Genomic DNA, 20,809 nt, shown 5'->3' on the forward strand with positions numbered 1-20,809 from the left:
GAAACATCATTAATATGATAACCATCTCAATACTTAACAAATATAATGCACTTTAAGCATTATTATCATGAACTGATTTCATTTAATTATATAAACAATGAATACTAACTATGAATTAAGATTATTCAACATCCCTCTAAGATCTATGTTATCTCATGAATACTATTATTGTCATGTTTTCATCAAGATACCAATTGCTTTCCAATATTCATTTTCACTTCTTTCAACTAGGAAGTTGACAATTCATTAAGTACATCATGAGCCTCATCAGCTTTGAAATTTAATCTCTCATCATATTTTCTTCCTTCCTCAATATATTACTAGCCTTACAACATTCCTTAAATTATTAATATTGGATTTTACATCAATTTACACCTTTGCCTTACTGTCTCATTATATTCATCCTTAGTTAATCATTTGAAGCCCAAAGCCACTATCATCCACAAAAAGGTTTCATATGCTTGGTGTGCTTGGTAACTCCTTCCATTTCCCATGGTAAAAACTTGATAAATTATTTTGCAAAAGCCTCAGTATCATGAATCCAGTACATCCTCTATTAATTGATTTTCTCTTCTCTTATCAATTTATGTGTAGTCCCTCTCAAGGTTTCATTATATAATTCTTTTTCCTAGGCTTCATGTTTGGTGTTTAATATTAGTCTACATAGTCTATATCATTTTCCAACAATTAATCATCATTTTCGTCCTAGTTTATCACTTGACATTCTCATCAATTACAAGTATTCTCAACTTCCAATTTAGACACTTTTAAATCTTCCAATTTTGCATCTACTTGCAAAGTTATCCAATTCCCATCATACAAATATTCATGCAGTTATTACTTCTATAACCCAATGTTACCATAATTTCATTATCGCCTTTATTAAATTTTTTTGTGCATGCTATAGGGAGCATAAAAAATGTCATCATTCCTTGGCTTCTTCTTAACATATGGAATTTCTTAATGACATGAATTGCTTATTATAACTTTTTGATCTAACCACTAGGATGCCTACAAACTCTAACAAAAGATATTGAAAGAATTGTTTACAACTTTTGACCAATACAAAAAAAATAGACGCAACCATAACTATCATTATACACAAATTGGACAAGAAAATAATCTTCACCAAGTCAAGAACTTGCATCAACTACAAACTTAAACCACATTTCACCAATTTCATTATTAATGATTCTTATGAGATTTATGTATAACTTGATCTTTTTTCTTTTTTTGTTTTTACTATATCCATATAAAGTGTATTCAAATTCTGAAATAATACTTATTTGTAACCATATTGAATATCGTAAATTTCACTACTAAAATATATAATACATTATGGAATTTGACAAAATATTATGATTAATAACAAAATGCATGATTGGATTTTAAAACAGATCATTCAAGAAATCACTTAGTTTAGAAAATATGGCTACTATTAAATTCCCTAACATTAAATATATATATACAATATAAACCATAATTAAAATATTATAATTTCTTATTAACTTATAATTCAAGTTCACCATATATATATAAAGTTATATATTGAATAAATCAGCGTTCTCAAAGGAGAATCAAAATAATAAGAGCCGTCAATAACTCATTGTTGTTGTCATTTCTTAAAGAAGATTTTATTTATTTATTGTGCAAGTTTGTTAATGGAAAAGAATTCAAATTTATAGTGGGATGAAATGTAAGTATTTATATGCCACTTCTCCCAGTTATATTGGAATTGATTTTAAGTTGTATCAAATTTACATAAGTTCTATGTCTAACATTGATGCTACAGTCAATCCTAATATAATTTTATGATGATACTCATCCTTTCATTGTTGCCGCTAACAAGCGTATGGTCGTTGTATAGTTTAAGGAATACCTTCATACTCATACTCCTATTTTTATACATTCTAATTCATTAGCGTCATTTTAAACACCTAATTTGGAATATGAACAGTGTGCACAAATTGCAGATTTGACATTATTGGTTGGTTTAAAAAATTAATAAATCAAATTTGAAGGAATAAAAATGTAATCTCGCTCAGGCAGAATTTGAGTTTGCAAATTCCAACCGGTTAAAATTTAAGAGTTTGGATAATTTCCTATAATTGAAAACACCAAGTTTTCCTATATACTTTCTCCAGGGCAAAATCCTACTCATCATGAGCCAAAGCAAACAGGAAAAAAAAACAAAGAATCTCATTGAAATCCCACTATAAAATGGCTAAATCAATTAAATCAAGAAAATCAGAACAGCTTAGTTAAAAATCAGTATGCAGGATGAACAGATTGCTACAGCACTGCAAAGACAATGTAGGAATTAATAAAGTAACATAAATTCGGAGTAATTCCTTCAAAAATTTTCTTTCAATCTGCTGTGTTAGTGCAATGATATTCTACTTTTCAGGAATCAGGGCACAGAATTTGGAAAGAAATAATAATTTATTCAAAAGATAGAGAGAAAGTATTACCCATACCTGAAATGAGATTTGAACGGCGTAGAGTCTATTTCAACGATAAAAGGAAGAGATGATCACTTTTTTTTCCAGTGGAAAAAAGCTGTAACCTTTTATTTAAAAAATGAAAAGTTACAATTGCAGATGCATGATGCATTACCATAAGCTGCCCATTGGGCTCGAGTGCTTTCGCACCCTTCGCAACGTTACATGACTAACGTGCAAAAATGATGAGAAAAGAAGAGTGAGAGAGAGAGAAAAAGGGAGAAAGCAAGAAAAACTGAATTACATATGTGAGCAAAACTCACGCTTCAGGTTTTTCTTCCTTTTTTCTTTTCGACCTTGCGCCATTCTCCTTGAGTGGGCTCGATCGAGGCTATGACTAACTGTGTTTCTGCTTTTTGCGGGCCTAATTCCTTGTCCGAATCTGATGTGTCTGATTGGTGATGCCGTTTTATCCCTCCCATGTTCTGGTCATCATTTGTCTTCTCTGCCTGATTTGGGTGAAGCTGAGAGGCCTTGTTGTCTGATGTGGTTTCCTTCTGGTTCCCCGTTTCTTGGGAAACCTCAGCTTTCTCTGTGGTGGTATCTTCCTCTTCTGCTTCTGATTCTTCATCCTCTGAGATCGGGGGGGAGAATAGCCATCCTTTCCTCTGCTTCCCTTTCTGCTTTCTTTTACTGTTTACTTTCTTGGCTTCTGGACATGTGCTTTGCAAGTGTCCTGTTTGTCTGCAGAGCCTACATCTGAATGCAGTATTTTCATAGTCTAGTGCTTGCATCCAATTTTGTTGTTTATAGATCAGCCTTATGTTGTCAGGCAGCCCTTTACTTAGATCCACTTCCACACAAATGCGTGCAAAAGTGAAGATCCTTTCATCAATCCTTTCCAGATCTGTTTTGATGTATTTCCCTATGCTATTCCCTATTCCTTCCAAGACTCGTTCACTCCAGAAGTGAAGGGGAAGGTTATATAGACGAACCCAGACCGTCACTTTGGACACTGTCATTTTGTTTGGATCGAAGTCTGTAAACCATGGGGTCATGAATAGCCCCGTCGTTCACCAGAACCAAGGCCCAACACTGATGATTGTATCTCTGACTTCCTTGGATGCAAATCTGACTATGAAAAACCCTTTGGAACATAAATGTATGTCACATTCCATGGTCCAAGTGGTGAAAATCCAGTGAAATAGATCCGTTGGTTTTGGCCAGAAACTGTTGAATCGACATATTAGGGCATGCGTTTCATATGATTTGACATAATCATCCAGCCTAGTGGAATCAAAGTTAAGGGCTGGAGATTGCCCTAGCTGGTCTACTATGTATGGCCTAGGTGTGTATCCGCCTTGATCTAGAGAAGGCCCTGAATCTTTGCTACCTTGAAGGATGTTTTTGTAGGAGGGACCTCCCTTGGGTTGATGCTGGGGTGCTGTCTTTTTCGCTTTGTCTCCTCCTGAGCTGCTTGGCTGACCCTGAGGAGGGGTCCCTCCTCTCAGTCTGAGGTTCAAAACAATGGTTTCTCCTGGGCTAATCTCATAGCTTCCCATGGTTCTGTTGTCCTGGAGAGACCATCTGCCATTGACTAAATGTTGGACCTGGCTAGGGTATCCAGTCAATGCACAGATTTGCTGCTTCAGCTGCAGCACAGTACTTTCTGCATGTACCCATACTAAAAAAGATTGCTTCTCTGGGGTTTTAATGAAAATCTGAAAACGAGTTTTTGTTACCTGATGTCTGCATTTTAGCTGAGTTCCTGCTCTGCCTGAACCGGTGTCGTTGCTGGTTGCCTTGTGATCTGGCTGTAGGCAGTCTTCCAGATCTGAGCTTCTATTGGGACATTCTTCCATTTGCATGTCGCGATCTGCAAACCCTCTGTTGGATCGATGCATATATCCACCGATCTGCTGCCTGAGTTCTTGGAGATCTTGAAACTTGCTCATATTAGATAGATCCGGCCTGGATCTACAGGGTTTGGGCCATGCAATTGTGTGCAGAGGCAGATCTGCACCATGCAATCCCTCGTCTTTGCATGCATGAAGCGACTGTAGAGGGGTGAGCCTGACTATCACCAGACTGGCAGATCCTGTATATATCAGGCCGATCTCTGACGATTTTCCGCCCCCAAGTTGGGTTCTGAGCCCAAAGACGAATAATGTCTGCAGATCTCTGGCCTCGAACGGCTTTGCTGGCTTCTCCTTCAGATCGGCCTTAGTTGCATTTGGCCCATCAAGCAATAGGTGATATGGACGGAGGATGACTGCTGTGCCAAAAGCATCCGGTGCTTTCCAGGCATTGGGCCGCATGACCAAGGCAGTTCCAGAAGCTTGAGGAGGGTCGAAACGCTCCAGCGCCGCGCTCTTAATGTCAATCCTGTGGGGAGCAGTGACTGCGTCCTTCCCTTCCACGCCGCCTCCGACGATCGCCATGACGAGGGTTTCATTTCCTGCACAGACAGATTTCTCAGCGGTGGCCATCTCTCCCTCGGAAGAGATGATCACTTATTGGGTAAAGAGATTCATGAATTCAAAAGTCAACAGAGAGTTTATTGGCCTAACAATTGTATGGAGCAAATCGTACTTCAAACTCACAATCTAAAACTCTCTCTACAGGCAATCAATTTCTCTTCTTCAATGCACATGAAATCATCTCATAGACAATGGATTTCTTCAATCCAATTTCAAGTAACAGGATTTCCCAGTAAGATAAACACGATTCCAAGCACAACTATTTGATTCATACAAGTTTTAAGTGGGAAAGAAACTCGATTGCGGATCTGTCCACTCTTCAACTACAAATTAAAACAAGGGCACAGAAACCATGAACCTTGTAATTTATTTTATTTTATTTTATTTTTAAAGCGGAGACTAGAGATTCTAATTCCGTTTTATAGACATACTTAAATCAAACAGTTCTCTAGACCATTTACTAAAAGTACCCTTCTCATTTTTCCGCAGCTTCAAAATAGAATTACCTTCCTGCTTGCACAATATCCGGTTGTGCAAGGCTTATCCTCCTTCAAACACCAAACCAGTTTTTACTTATCATGCACAATAATAAGAAGAAGTTTACATCCTTTGAACAATTTCAATGATGATCCATGGAATTTTCTAACAAGACAAACTTTTGGTGATATATGCGGTTTCAAAATATGATCCTTAACAGTCGAAAAGTTTTACAAAATTTTAACGAAATCTTCATAATTAACAATACGAGGAACAAAAGGATTTGCCTAGATATCTCTACTTGCAACAAATATATCAAATATATGGTTTTCCTGGTTTCTAATCACTAAACACCATAGCTGTAACCCTACAAACCACTCACAATCAAACCCTTAAACAACCTGCAACCTTCAATTATGCAAACTCCAACACCACAGCCTTACTCTGGTTATCCCCATACAGGCAGACAGTTTAATTAAAATTAGTGATTTCTCTAGCTTTGCACACCATTAAGCTTCTTATTCAACAGGATAAACTTGATTAAATTGTGCATATTCCTGATCATTAACCATGGATACCGATCTGATTATTTCACGAAGCTTGAGGCCACTGCCTCACGGGACATATACTGACGCCATCTTTACAGACACAGAAGAATAGCATAAAAAAAGGAAATAAAATGACAAAAAGCCCACGCAAAGTGAAAAAGTAAATTCAGCGTAACTCACCTGGAATCCCGGTACAGAAATCTGAACAGTGCCACTCCTACTGCATACAGAAATTTTTTTTTCTCAGTTATACTGAATAAGTCTTTGGTTTCTTGGTTTGGTTGTATTGTAAGTGGACGCTGAAGAAAAAGCAATGACAAATCTTCATTCCAATTCCTATTTTCATCTGGATTTGAATGGCTCCTCCTTCACTTCTATTCCCATTGCCAATGCCAACGTTCGTCATTCTCAATCATAACCAGAAGAAAAATTGGAGTACCAGCTTCATCAGAAAGCATAACAATAATAACCAGAATGAAATTCGAATTCCCGCTCCAATTCCTCCACTGCTGGATACCTGCGCTTATCGGTGGATAATGCAAATGGATGCAAAACTCTGAAGGAGGTCTACGCTCGCAGAAAAAGGAGGGATTGGCTACGATGGCCGGCCACGGTTCCCATGCTGTGGGATAAGTTGAGAAATGATGTTGTTAATAACGAAAGCGCCGATATTATCGATATATTGAATTCCGATTTCAATCAAGTCGCCAAATATCCCCAATTGGATCTCTCGCCCCCTTTTTTTTGAGAGACCAAATACAAAGGTGGAACGACATTATCTATCCGAATGTCAATAATGGAGTTTACAGATGTGGGAAGTGCATGTCGATTACCAAAATTAAATAACCAAACTAAAAAAAATTCGGACAAAAATGATTGCAGAAACAAATTATCTTTCAGAACCACAATATAAATAAATTTATGATAAACGAGTTTTATCTGATGCCTATCATAAAACACACACCACTCGGTTTATGTTGTTGTAGAACCCGCAAACAATTGTAAAAAATGGCTAATAAATTAATGAAAACAAATCAAAATGCGGAAATCTAGAAACCCCGATTCCAAAGTTCAGTTGCCGTGGAAATTACTCGTAGGAAAGTAAGCATCCTGTAACTTTCAACAACAAGTCAAGTTAAAAATCCCAACAAATAAATTTTTTCTAAGATGCCCATAGGCCCTAAGGGTTGAGCCAAAGCTCTGATACCATATGTAACAGTCCAAAAATAAATATCTAATTTAACATTAAATTTAAATGAGAGTGGCACTTACCTAGCCCAATAAACATGTAATTAATAAACTAAATTCAACTATGAATAGTGCTTACCTGTGGTAGAAGTAGGCTTACTGCAACAAGGTTTTGGGGACGACTCTCCACCCAACCGTAGGCTCAATTGTGCAAAGATTTGCTACAACTGGCCACCCCCGAGCCCTCAATCAACATACTACTGCCAGTGACTCCTATGTCTTAGAACACCATTCTCCCAAGAGAATGGAAGACAGAATCTCGGAAAGATGGAATGCAAGAATGCCTCTCATCTTCCTCACCATCTATTAAATAGAACAAACATTGGAAGGGGAACCACATGCACACACTCCATGTGTCTACATGCAACTTTCTTTTGATTTTTAGCTTTCTTGTTTTATTTTCTTCTTTTTGATAGTTTTCTTGTTTTATTTCTATTTATTCTTATTTAGAGCTTTAGTATAGTTATTACTATTTTTATTTTTAATATCATTTATTATTTAACATTTATGATTTATTATTTTTATTATTTATTATTAAGTGATTTATTTATTATTATTTATTCTTTATATTATTAATTATTATTTTTGTATTATTTATTATTTATTATTAAGGGGAGGGATATTACAGAGAAAGTGATGTGGTGCTCTCTTAAGAGGGAGCTTTAAATCCCACCAGAAGATGAGATTTTAGCTCCAAAGGAGGGGCCTCTGGAAGTTGTGGAGCAGCCACAAATGGAGGAGCAGAGAGGAGGCAGAGTGGAGACATCCACTCAAGAAGAACCATCCAGAGAAGGTAGAAAAAGAACCAGGGAAGCTAATAGATTAGTGTAGGATGTGAGGGAGAATTTGGGAGCTCCTTCAAATTTTCACGTGCAAAGGACCTGAGAGGTACATTGGCTACATGGCTCTAATGACTGAGCTTGTAGACACCGATCCATCCTCTTTCGAGGAAGCAATAGAGAAACGTGTTTGGGTTGATGCAATGGTGGAAGAATACAAACCCAAAATGAAGAACAGTGTTTGGGAAGTGGTCCCAAGACCGGTAGAAATCAATTGTGGGTTCGAGATGGATCTCAAGGTTAAGTGTGCAACAAATAGAAGCATAGAGAAGTATAAGGCCAAATTTGTGGCCAAAGGATTTTTTCAAGTTGAGGCAATTGACTATGAGGAAACCTTTGTTCTTGTAGCAATGTATTCATCAATTAGATCAATTCTTGCACTGGTTGCACAAATGGGGTGGAAGATCAACCAGATGGATGTAAAAACAACATTTGTAAATGGTGTTAATGAGGGGGAAGTGTACATCGAGCAACCAGAAGGTTTTGAGACATTTGATCGGGAGTCTCATGTGTGCAGACTCCTGTGAGCATTGTACAGTCTCAAATAGGTGCCCCAAACTTGGTACACTAGGATCGACAGTTATCTCACTCGTTTGGGCTTCACCAAAAGTGAAGCAGATGCAGACCTCTATCATATTTTGGTACAAGGTAAATTGATTATCATTTTTTTATATGTTGATCATTTAACATTAACAAGTGATGAGAAACTTATTAGTTCTTGCAAGGAGTACCTTGCAATGGAATTTGAGATGAAGGACATGGGTCTCATGCACTACTTCCTCGAGCTGGAAGTATGACAAGGCGACTTGAAATTGTTTGTTTCTCAAGGCAAGTCTGCCAACGAGATACTACAAAGATTTCGCATGGAGAGTTGTAAGCCCATGGAGACACCTCTAGCGACCAATTGGAGGAAGGAGAATGCCACTTCAGGGGAAGAGGTTGATACTACCATTTACTGGTAGCTAGTGGGTCCACTTATGTATCTTGTGAACATATAACCATATATGTGCTATGCAGTCAACCAACTGAGCCAAGCTATGGTTAGGGCGACCAAATTATATTGGAAGGCCACTAAGCATGTTTTACGGTACCTCAGAGACACTACCCAATATGGATTATGGTACAGACAGAGAGAGGGAGTGACGTTGTGTGGCTTCACAAATGCAGATTGGGTAGGGAGTCCATCTGACCAAAAGAGTACTTCAGGTGGAATTTTCAGTGTTGGGTCTGCAACGGTTTCCTGGTACAGCAGGAAGGAGAGATTTGTGGCACTTAACTTGACACAAGCATAATAAATGGTTGCAAGTCAAGCAACATGTGAACTGATATGGATCAAATATACTTGTGGAATTGTTTGGTTAGATGATGGATCCTACTATGATCTATTGTGATAATAAGAGTTGCATTAAGCTATTTGAGAATCCAGTATTTCACGATCGATCCAAGCATATAGATATTTGGTATTTCACATGATTGTGTGCAAAGGTTGATAATGTTGCTACATTACATTCTGACAGAGCAACAAGATGTTGACATCTTGACAAGGATAATGAGTATGACCACATCATATTAATTATTCTTTCTCAGTACAAGCCTATCTTCCATGGGAACATTATAAATAAATCCTTTTATGGATAATGAAGAGGAAGTGAGAACATGAGTTATTTAAGAGGAGCAAAATCAATCCTTCCTAAATCATTTGAGAGAAAAACCAAAAAAGGGAGGAAGAGTGAAATCCAAAGACAAAGTCCTCTCTAAAATCTTATTAGCCTGGAGCTCAAAGAAGACAAGAAATTAACTTTCAAAGAGGAAAACCACTATAATTGACAAAGGAATGAAACTAATGGTTCTAAATAAGAAAAACACCCATTGTTACTCGTAAATAATTGATGTTGAAATCTCATTATTTTCCAATTGTGAGGGAGAAAATAAAGGATCTAGAAAGAACAGGGAGGATGTAGTGTCAAATGTAAGGCTCTCATGTGATGAGAGTCCCTTCTATCTTCTCTCCTTCTAACTCCCATAACATTTATGGGCATTACTTAATTTTCCAATCCTTAGTGGATGCCCAATTAGTTGTTTGGGGCATGATTTTAAGTACAATTAGGGATAATGGGGAATGCTTAAGAGGAAACTAAAGAATAATCTCCATCTTAATTTGAGCTCTCTAATAAAAGATAGAGGAGGATATCATGAAATGGGATTTTGTTATTTCTTTGTTAGTTATGATGAAATCAAACACAAAATAAGATTCACATCAAGATAACCACAATATGGAGAGTTGTCAACAAGGTGAAGTATGGGGTGTACTCTTTATTAATACATAATTCATGATGAATCATATACTATCCAAGTATCGTATCAACTAAATCGTGGAAATGATTGGAGGGAGCAACTACAAACAGTATTGGAAGCCTAAAACTAGGGATGAACTACATCTAATATGATTCAGATTGGATCATTATATGTTTTGTCATCCATCTCGATGCTTTTAGAGTGGATAAGTGGAGGAATCAACTCACATGACCCTTTTTTCTGGTGGGACCCAGTTTGGAAAATTGGGGGTTGAAAACTTCTTGGAGCGTTCTTGAGGCATCAAGTAATTTATTTATTTATTTATTTTATTTTTTGGGGTTGGGGGGGTAAAAATTTGCCACTTTAGTGTGGCATCTTTTGTTTCCTATTCTACACACATAGACTTTTCCAACGACACAAGAATCACGTAAATCAAAGTTTGTATTCAAAAGTTATGCCACTCAGAAGTTGACCTTCTTGTTTTTACCACCATAATTTGAGAGGATGCCACATTAGCCCCCATTATTCATGGAAAATGGGCTAGCCACGTTGTTACGATGAAGAAGACTCTATAATATTATATATTGTAACTTTGGTTAAGAGTTGAGGTAATCAAACCTAAACACTAGTAGGCTATCAGGTTGTGTTATAACTAGTCCATTGGGAGGAAAAGCGGTTCCATCCTTTCTAGTGCATTTGTTTCACAGATGAGCAAAAAGAGCCCAGAGAGATATATCATAGAACACATAGAGAGAATTTGTGCACTATGCTAGCCCACAAGCCACATGCCATACTTTGTTGTAGTCGTAGACATTTTCTATTTAGAGAAAGAGAGTAGAGGCGCCTCACATTCCAGCTAGGTTTTTCTCCCAAAAGGGTTTCCCAAGTCATATCTGCTATAAAATATGTCTGTGAGATTTTATTCCACTATTCTCTATTTCATAATAATTTTAATTCACATGCATACACTATTAACAATAATCTGAAGGAAAAAGAAAAGATCCGGAAAAATGGCTCCTCGCCCTACCAAGAAGGTCGCCGCAGCAAACCCTACTCCAATGAAGGAGAACGCTGGAAGTGTTAATTTGAAGCAAACAATGCTAAAGGCCAAGTCAGTGTCGGATGTTACTATTGAAGCCGAAGGGCCGAAGCAATCACCAGAAAAACCAAATGGAGCAGAGGTGGTACCTGACGCTAACATAGCTAAGGATTTCGCTTCAACGAACTTTTCTGTGGTTCGGGTCGCAACAACGCTATCATGGGACCAAAAACAGGACCTTTCTGCCGCCATGAATCGTACATTCACTACATTGGGGTGGGCAGGTCCATATCTGGGAGGCTTCCCCACAAGGGCACACTTCCTGAGGGCAGCGAATGGAATGCAAAGAAATATGAGGGATCGACTGCCGCTAACTTCGATTTTCAGAGGTAGATAGTAAATGAGGTGCTTAAACCAGACGGATCCGGTCCCGTTTCTTTCCTTGAACTCACACGTTCCTCCTTCCTCAGTCATTTTCCAGAGGGATCCAATAGATCTAGCCAACCAGAAGACTGTTTTTCATACTTTCTGGTCAGATCCAAAGGGCAAATTATGTCGGCGCGCGATGCAAATCTGGGTTTCAGACCCAAAAGGCCAAGAAGGGTATGTAAAGGGTACATTAAAAGGAAACTGGGGAGTACAAAATTATTCGCTGCTTCTAACAACTCATAGAGAACCTGACACCCAGGTGGAACATGGACATTTGCAATGAATAGGACTGGCGTATGACCCACTGCAACACTTCCATGGCCAACATATGGCGAAGCAAGGACCAGATAGGGCATCAATCTGCTCAGGTCCAGACATTGGCAGCAGATCGAGCACTTTCTCAGACAGATCCACCCATTACTGAGCCAGATTTGATACAAATTTTCATTAAAACGCTGGAAGGTAGGAATATCTGCTGGAGGATCGGGAAGGAGAGCCAGATCTAAGAACTAAGGCATGAAATCTAGACTCACCTCGGTATACTAACAAGCATGCAGAATCTGATTTATTTAGGACATAGCCTACAGGATAATCACACACTACAGGATTATGGTATTGTCTCAAACTTGAATATCATAATCAATCTGCGTTTGCGAGGTGGATGCTCCAGAACCAGCTCAAAGAGCACAGGCTCCTTTAAAGATGCAATCAAAGGAAAGGAAAAAGCTCAAACCAAGCCAGCATTGTTGGCATTATGATACAGGTATGACACAAGTGTTTTCCTTGATGGCAACTCTCTCAGATGAAAGATCACAGTATAGCAGGTAAACAACAAGAATGAAGAAAGAAAGGTATATGCAGGTTCACTATATACCAAGTCGCGTATACACGCAGGTTCACTATATACAAAGTCGCGTATACAAAAAGGTATACGCAAGTTCACTATATACCAAGTCCCGTATACACACAGGTTCACTATATACAAAGGCGTGTATATCGTACACATGCACTTTCACAGAAGGAAAGGCGCGTACATGTCGGAAAACTAAGTTTTGGTCCATGGTATTTGGACCATGGTATTTTGGTATTGGTCCATGGTATTTGGTCCAAGGTATTGACCCCAGGTATTGGGTCCAAGGTATCGGTCCTACGTGGTATGCACCTATGTGGCGAATGAAGGTTGATGAACCAGGATCATGAAGACTAAAATGCATTATCATTATATGGTATGATCATGACTAGTTCAGACCTAAATACTGACACATGTCTTATCTTTTATATCTTATGTTCTGGGTATATCTGAAGTTGAAAATTGTAGCGAAGGTATAAGTAATTATTTTCATATCTGTATGCGGGTTCACTTTGGTAAAAGCGCGTACACGCTGGTTCGGCTCATCAGAGTATCGTATACAGTATGAAGTATGATATATGAGGTTGCAGTTGGATCTGGTTGTTGTTGCAGAATTCTGTGGTCTGCTCTGTGTTCTGGTGACTGTGTTTTGTTGACAGGGTTTCAGTGTTTCAGTGTTGGGTGATTAAGAGATTGATGATGCAGGTATAGTTGATGGGTGTATTGCAGTGGTGATTAATTTTGTGGTTCAATGTTGTTGATAGGTCCAGTATGAAAATTGGATGAAACGTGGTCTTCGGATTATGGTGTTGTGCCTCAGGAGTATCCAGTATAAAATTTATGAAACGTGGTCCCTGGAGGAAGAGAGAAGGTCGTAGCCTTCTGTAGGCCGGCGCCTACGTACTAGTAAACATATCGACCAGTACAAGAGCCAGGGGGTTGGAGCTCCCTTTCAGTAGCAGCTGGAAAACGAGTGAAGGTTGGAGCCTTCAATAGGCCGGTGCCTACGTACTAGTAAACATATCGGCTAGTACAAGAGCCAGGGGGTTGTAGCTCCCTTCCAGTAGTAGCTGGAGAATGAGAGAAGGTTGTAGCCTTCTACAGGTGGGTGCATGCGTACTGGTATGAGTCTACGCCATTACAAGATTGTAAACAGGTTTTTCTTATATCAAAGGAAGACAGCAGCAGGTGGTTTTTGTCCCGCATTGGGTTTCCACCTTATATCATGGTGTTCATGTGTGTTTCTGATGTGTGATGATCTATTCTATTTTGCTGTACCTATTTATTGTTTATATGGTTAATGAAGTTCTGATGCACTGATTAAAGATCAACATATATTTAGATTAACTGAATCATAAGTTTATTGGATATACGCTAGTTGCATTAAACACAGTTGCGTGTACACGCGGGTTCCCTTGACTAAAGTAGCGTATATGAATCTGATTATGGAAATGAAAAAGTTAGTGATTTGCTAATATTGATTCACCACCCCTCTCTCAGTATTATTTCCAACACTGGGTATCAGAGCAGGTCCTTTGGTAGAAGCTTAATCGCTTGAAGGAGATTCGTAGAACAATGGGAAAGAAAGTGCGTTAGAAGAACAAGACAGCTCAAAGGAGCAATGACAGCCTGCCATTAAGTGGAAATAAGTATTAAGATTCTGAATCACCTCAGATTGAAGATGAACAGGCAAATGAAGCATCAGATAAAATCATAGATCAACATGATCTATTTAACAAAAGGGAGAGTGCTCTCAAAGAAGAAGTTACTAGCTTAGAAGCCCAACTGGAGTGTGTCTTCAGAGTACGTCAAACGCTGCAGGAGCAGAATGACGAACAAGAAAACGAGATTCTCAAACTAAGACAACAAGTGGAAGAAGGAAGAAAGTCTGAAGAAATCTTGAAGAAGCAATATCTGGAAAAGGAAGAACAACATCAGGTTGAGGTAAATATCTTGAAAGGTAAATTAGAAGAAAAAGATAAACTATTACGATTTCAAGACAGTACTAAGATTTTGGATGATATTCTTAGTAGTCAAAGGTCGCCTACTATCAAAAATGGTCTTAGTTTTTATGAATATTTTGAAGGTGAATCTAGCTCATAAGGTGGGGCAAGGAATTCTAATACAAAATCTGAAATGCTCAACAAGGAGATGAGAGGTCAACCCCATCAACAACTAAAGAAAGAAAGACTTCAAAGCAAATCCTTTACTCCTAACTGTGGAAGTGATAGACGGTTATTTCCTCCGATGAATAATGTTGCATGTTTTATATGTCATAACTTTGGGCATGTTGCAGCCACATGCAGAAAAAGAATGGTTCAACACCATCACACAGAAAGATCATCACGTTCTAGGTACTTTAAGGGATATTGTTTTGCTTGTAATATGTTTGGTCACAAAGCCATTGACTGTTATAGAAGGAATATGAAACATATAAGATGTTATGCATGTAACAAGCTTGGACATATAGCAAAGGAATGCAGGAGAAGATTTTGGGCACCATACAAAAAGGAGAAAACATCATCACAGTCAACGATATGGAAGAAAGAGGAAGTACAGTCAGAAAAATGTGGCATAGTAGAGTATATAAACATGACAGACTAAGAGGGAACTGAAGGTGTGGAACCTCAGTATTCTAAATCTCATACGCAAGTTTCATAAAGGCGAGTCGCGTCTATATGGGACTTCAAAGCTGCATGGTCGCGTATATGTTGGTTCGAGGAAAAGCAGTGGGACAGACTCAAGAAAAAGGCTTTGATATGATTCATTCAATTATTTTGCTCTGTTTGATAATGGTTACAATATGCTAATGATGTGTGGAAATGTGTTGGTACTCATAAGATGCTGTTTAGAAGTGTTTTTTATCCTAACTTGATGATGATGATGCCTTGATACTTCTTGTTGATATATGCATGATTAGATCTGACAGTGAATAGATGGAACATGTTCAGGGGGAGCATATGCTTTGAATAAATGCATTGTTGGCATTATGGTTAGAAATCTTTGGTGATGATGCTTATGTGGCTAAATGATTGTTGGTTGGCCAAGAGAATGGTATTGCAGGTTACAGGTCTGGATGCTGGTGACAAATGCTTATGGTGCAGATCATATATGGTGTATGATAGTTGCTGATGACTATCATGGTCCTGTTTAGATTGTTGGTCATTGTTATAAAAGTCATGTATATCATTTGATGTAAAGGTCATGAAAAGACCTAATTTGTAACCCCAATTAGCATGGGAAGGATGTTGTAATAATGTCTATTTTAGTCATGTATAAACATTTGGTATATCCCCACTTGGTTGGGTGGATGAGTCAAAATGGTGTATCCCCACTTGGTTGGAAGATTGATGTATGTATGAGTCATAAGAAGGTCATACTCACTTAGTTGAGTTGTAGAGTCATGCTATTATTTTGAAAAATATTTTTGCAGACTTTGCATGTGCTCAGGGGGAGCATGGACGGATTGGTACATCTTGGCATGTACAAAGGGAGAGCTCAATCAGAGATTTCAGCATGTACTCAGGGGGGGTATGGACATCAGAATGTATATCAAGGGAGAGAATATGTTGTTCTGCCCTTTGCCCTTGATGTCAAAGGGGGAGAGTGACTTGGTGTGGTTGTTGCCATCAAGTCCAAAGGGGAAGATTGTTGGCATTATGATACAGGTATGACACAAGTGTTGTCCTTGATGGCAACTCTCTCAGATGAAAGATCACACTATAGCAGGTAAACAGCAAGAATGAAGAAAGAAAGGTATACGCAGGTTCACTGTATACTAAGTCGCATATACAGGCAGGTTCACTGTATACCAAGTCGCGTATACAGGCAGGTTCACTATATACAAAGTCATGTATACGAAAAGGTATACGCAGGTTCACTATATACAAAGGCACGTATATCGTACACACGCACTTTCACAGAAGGAAAGGCGCGTACATGTCGGAAAACTAAATTTTGGTCCGTGGTATTTTGACCATGGTATTTTGGTATTAGTCCATGGTATTTTGGTATTAGTCCATGGCATTTGGTCCGAGGTATTGACCCCATGCATTGGGTCCAAGGTATCGGTCCTACGTGGTTTTGGACCATGGCATTGAGAGAGGTGTAAAGCTATATAAGGAGAAGAAGATCATTAGGCCAAAGTGTAAGTGATGAATATCTGATGAAGTGTGAGATCTAGTATGCTGGTTATGGGTATGTGATGTTTTGTTAAGGATGCACCTATGTGGCGAATGAAGGTTGATGAATCGGGATCATGAAGACTAAAATGCATTATCATTATATGATATGATCATGAATAGTTCAGATCTGAATACTGACGCATGTCTTATCCTTTATATCTTATGTTCTGGGTATATCTGAAGTTGAAAATTGCAGCGAAGGTATAAGTAATTATTTTCATATCTGTACGCGGGTTCACTTTGGTAAAAGCATGTATACACGTTGGTTCGGCTCATTAAAGTAGCGTATACAGTATGAAGTATGATATTTGAAGTTGCAGTTGGATCTGGTTGTTGTTGCAGAATTCTGTGGTCTGCTCTGTGTTCTGGTGACTGTGTTTTGTTGACAGGGTTTCAGTGTTGGGTGATTCAGAGATTGATGATGCAGGTGTAGTTGATGGGTGTATTGCAATGGTGATTAATTTTGTGCTTCAATGTTGTTGATGGGTCCAGTATGAAAATTGGATGAAACGTGGCCTTCAGATTATGGTGTTGTGCTTCAGGAGTATCTAGTATGAAAATTTATGAAACGTGGTCCCTGGAGGAAGAGAGAAGGTCGTAGCCTTCTATAGGCCGGCACCTACGTACTGGTAAACATATCGGCCGGTACAAAAGCCAGGGGGTTGGAGCTCCCTTTTAGTAGCAGTTGGAAAACGAGTGAAGGTTAGAGCCTTCAGTAGGCAAGCGCCTACGTACTAGTAAACATATCGGCTAGTACAAGAGCCAGGGGATTGTAGCTCCCTTCCAGTAGTAGCTGGAGAATGAGAGAAGGTTGTAGCCTTCTACAGGTGGGTGCATGCGTACTGGTATGAGTCTGCGCCAGTACAAGATTGTAAACAGGTTTTTCTTATATCAAAGGAAGACAGCAGTAAGTGGTTTTTGTCCTGCATTGGGTTTCCACCTTATATCATGGTGTTCATGTGTGTTTCTTATGTGTGATGATCTGTTCTGTTTTACCGTACCTGTTTACTGTTTATATGGTTTATATGGCTTGAGTCTCCGGATTGTGCAGAGCAAGTTGTGCGGTGTGACATCCGGGGAAAGGGGACTCAGATCTGCCCAAGGGGAGTGTGAAAAACAAGCAGATATGAAAGATGGTGTGAATTGAGTGCAAATCTGACTAAGTGTTGATGCATGCATGTAAAACAAGTGCAACAATTGATTAAACTGAAGGAAAACGAAGCATGTGAGGAGAGTCGCCGCAACGACGACTGTTGGTGCAAAAACAAGAAAAATCATGCGACACTTGGGAAAGGCAATCTATAACTTGAAACAACACTTCTACAAGCTAAAACAAGTTAAAACGTTAGCAGTCATGCAAAGAAACAAGTGAAACAATACTCACACAAGCTAAACAACGAAAATTGACAGAAAAAATGACAAAAGACTACAAAAGCAAAACTCACCCGAAAAAACAACGACGATCGCACTAAGGCTCCTTGATCTCCTCGGGAATGCTAGAGCTCCAAGATCAAGTGTGCAAATGAGCTCTAGCAGCATCGATTAAATAGATTTGGTCGAGTTAGGGTTTATGACGCGAATGCCTAAAGTAAAGGAAAAAACAACACTTGGCCTCCTTTGGGTTTCTAGTAATAGATCCCTATTTTTTATGGATGCTTTTTTTTTTGCTTTTTGCATTTTTCGAGAAAAACTGCCATGCATTGCCCGAAAGGATTGTGCAGTTCTGGGAAGGACTGGTTAACTCTCCGGCCCATGCACTGCGCAGTTTCTGGGCTCAGTGCTGGGATGCCCCTCCATAACTGCACATATTTAGAGCTTAAGGCTCATTGGCAGTTAGGTCTGCACAATTCCCAACAACAGGGCCAGTTGCCCTCAAGAATTGTGTAGTTTTCTGAGGCAAGCCCAGAACTATTAAGGGACCAAGTCAAGAGATCGACTTGTGGGTTAGAAAATCAACTAAGTGAGCAAACACAAGCCAAGATGAAAATGATAAGTCTCAGTCGAAGCATGGATACCTGGATCAATGTAAGATGAGCTGTTGTGGTTTAGAAGGAAGGCTCCAAAATTGAAGCATAGGAAAAATTTTGGAGGGTGGTTTTAGCCACTACAACATAAGGGTATAATGTCTCATCATTCTATGCATGTAGTTATCTTAGAAAATTTTGCATGTGTTTGGTACCATGCCCCTTCTTCTAGTGCCCATCCACCACAACATTGCATGTTGGTGTGATTGCAATGGTGATGCTTCTTAAAAATTAAGTAATAGGATAGGTTTTAGGATGATGTGATGTAGGTGGCTTTAAGATAAACTTTGGTGTGGATGGCCCCTCTTCTCTTGAAAATGGCACATCACAAAAACAACAAATGTACAATGTGCAAATTGTTTTAAGTGTGCACAATATCAAGATAAGTGAACATAAGAAAGCAGAGGCATACTAGTTGGCGGTGTCATCTAACTTTTAATGGTGCAAATGGGATGATAGACAGGAAGAAAAATGTTATAGATCTAACCCAGAAATATATGAAAATATAAATAAACCCAAGAATAACAAGATTAAAATAGATAGAAATGCTTCTTTATTGATCAAACCCTTAAGGTAGGGCAACACCATACATTCACTCTTTAAGGAAGGAGAACACTCCACAAGCCATATGCTTGTTCATACAATCATCCTTGACATAATTCCTTGACGTGGAGTCTCTAGCCTCTATATAAGTCTCATACATACAATACCATGGGTCATTACCATGGTTCCCTCATACCATCAAACTAATACCACGGGCCCATTACATTATTACTAACTACTTGTGGTCCCTTACATGATATGGGTTAACCACCTTATTTATTACTATGGCCCATCCTATTATTACATTATTACCTTGAGTACCTCCCTTGTTACCCCATATTATTCCCCCTAGGTATATAACATTCCATCCCCCTTAGCATGTTTCGTCCCCGAAACATGGGAAGAACACAAATAATAAGATCTACTCAAAAGAGTAGTCCACTGGTACCATGCACGTGCATCTAGCCATCCAAGAGAGAGGTGAACCCTCGGTCTCGCTGGTGCCTCGCTCGCTTGAGATGGAAGTTGACTGTGGTAGCTCTTCTGTGTTGATGTGTAGTAGGTGGATCTTTGCTCCTCTCTATCTGTCCTGCGGGGGTTGTTGTCCGTGTGGCTAATTGGTTGCCATCTTGATGGTTGTCTTGTGGGGTGATGTGGGTGATGATATGTTGAAGTTTTAACCCACGATGGCTTTTTCTTTAATTCACCCTGTTGTGGTGCCTGTTGTGGTGTCTTCTTTTCCAATATGACTTCAACCACTGAGCCCTCATCTGATGTACCTGTAACCTTTTATGTTTCAGCGTATGTTTGTGTTTGATTATCTATCATCACTGGCTCATCATCAAATATGTCAGACCCTGGAACATCTTCTGCTTCAACGTTCATGGACTCTACCTGTTTATTGATGGAAATATCCTGTAATGTAATTTTCTTCTTTTTATACCAGAGCTTTAGGAATTTCTTCTGCACATTAATATTGATAGTACTCGCAGATTCCATCCAAGGATATCCCAAAACAACATCCATATTATCCATCTCTGAAGTATAAAAATCACCATGCAACACATACTTATCCATAGAAAGCTTCAAATCCTTATAAATTTGAACATCCTCATCATCAATCATCATCAACCTGTGTATTTTCAATTTGTTTTGCTGGAACTTGCAATTTTTTTGCCAAATTAACATTGATGAAATTATGCTTGCAACTAGGATTTATAGAGACAATGATCTTCTCTTTCTGAATCAATCCATGAACCTACAATAAGGAGATACCAACAAAAAATAACCCTTTAGGTTCCTTGGTTTCTTTCTTTTCTGTAAAAATAAAATCTTTGCTAGGCTGTGTGTTTGTCTGTGTGAGCTTATCCACAAGATTAGTTTTACGGTCAAAATGGTCCATAAGATCTTTT

This window comes from Pinus tabuliformis, chromosome X (assembly GCF_031772625.1).
Source record: "Pinus tabuliformis cultivar Carrire ecotype Pingquan chromosome X, CPIR1, whole genome shotgun sequence".
Classification (NCBI taxonomy): domain Eukaryota; kingdom Viridiplantae; phylum Streptophyta; class Pinopsida; order Pinales; family Pinaceae; genus Pinus; species Pinus tabuliformis.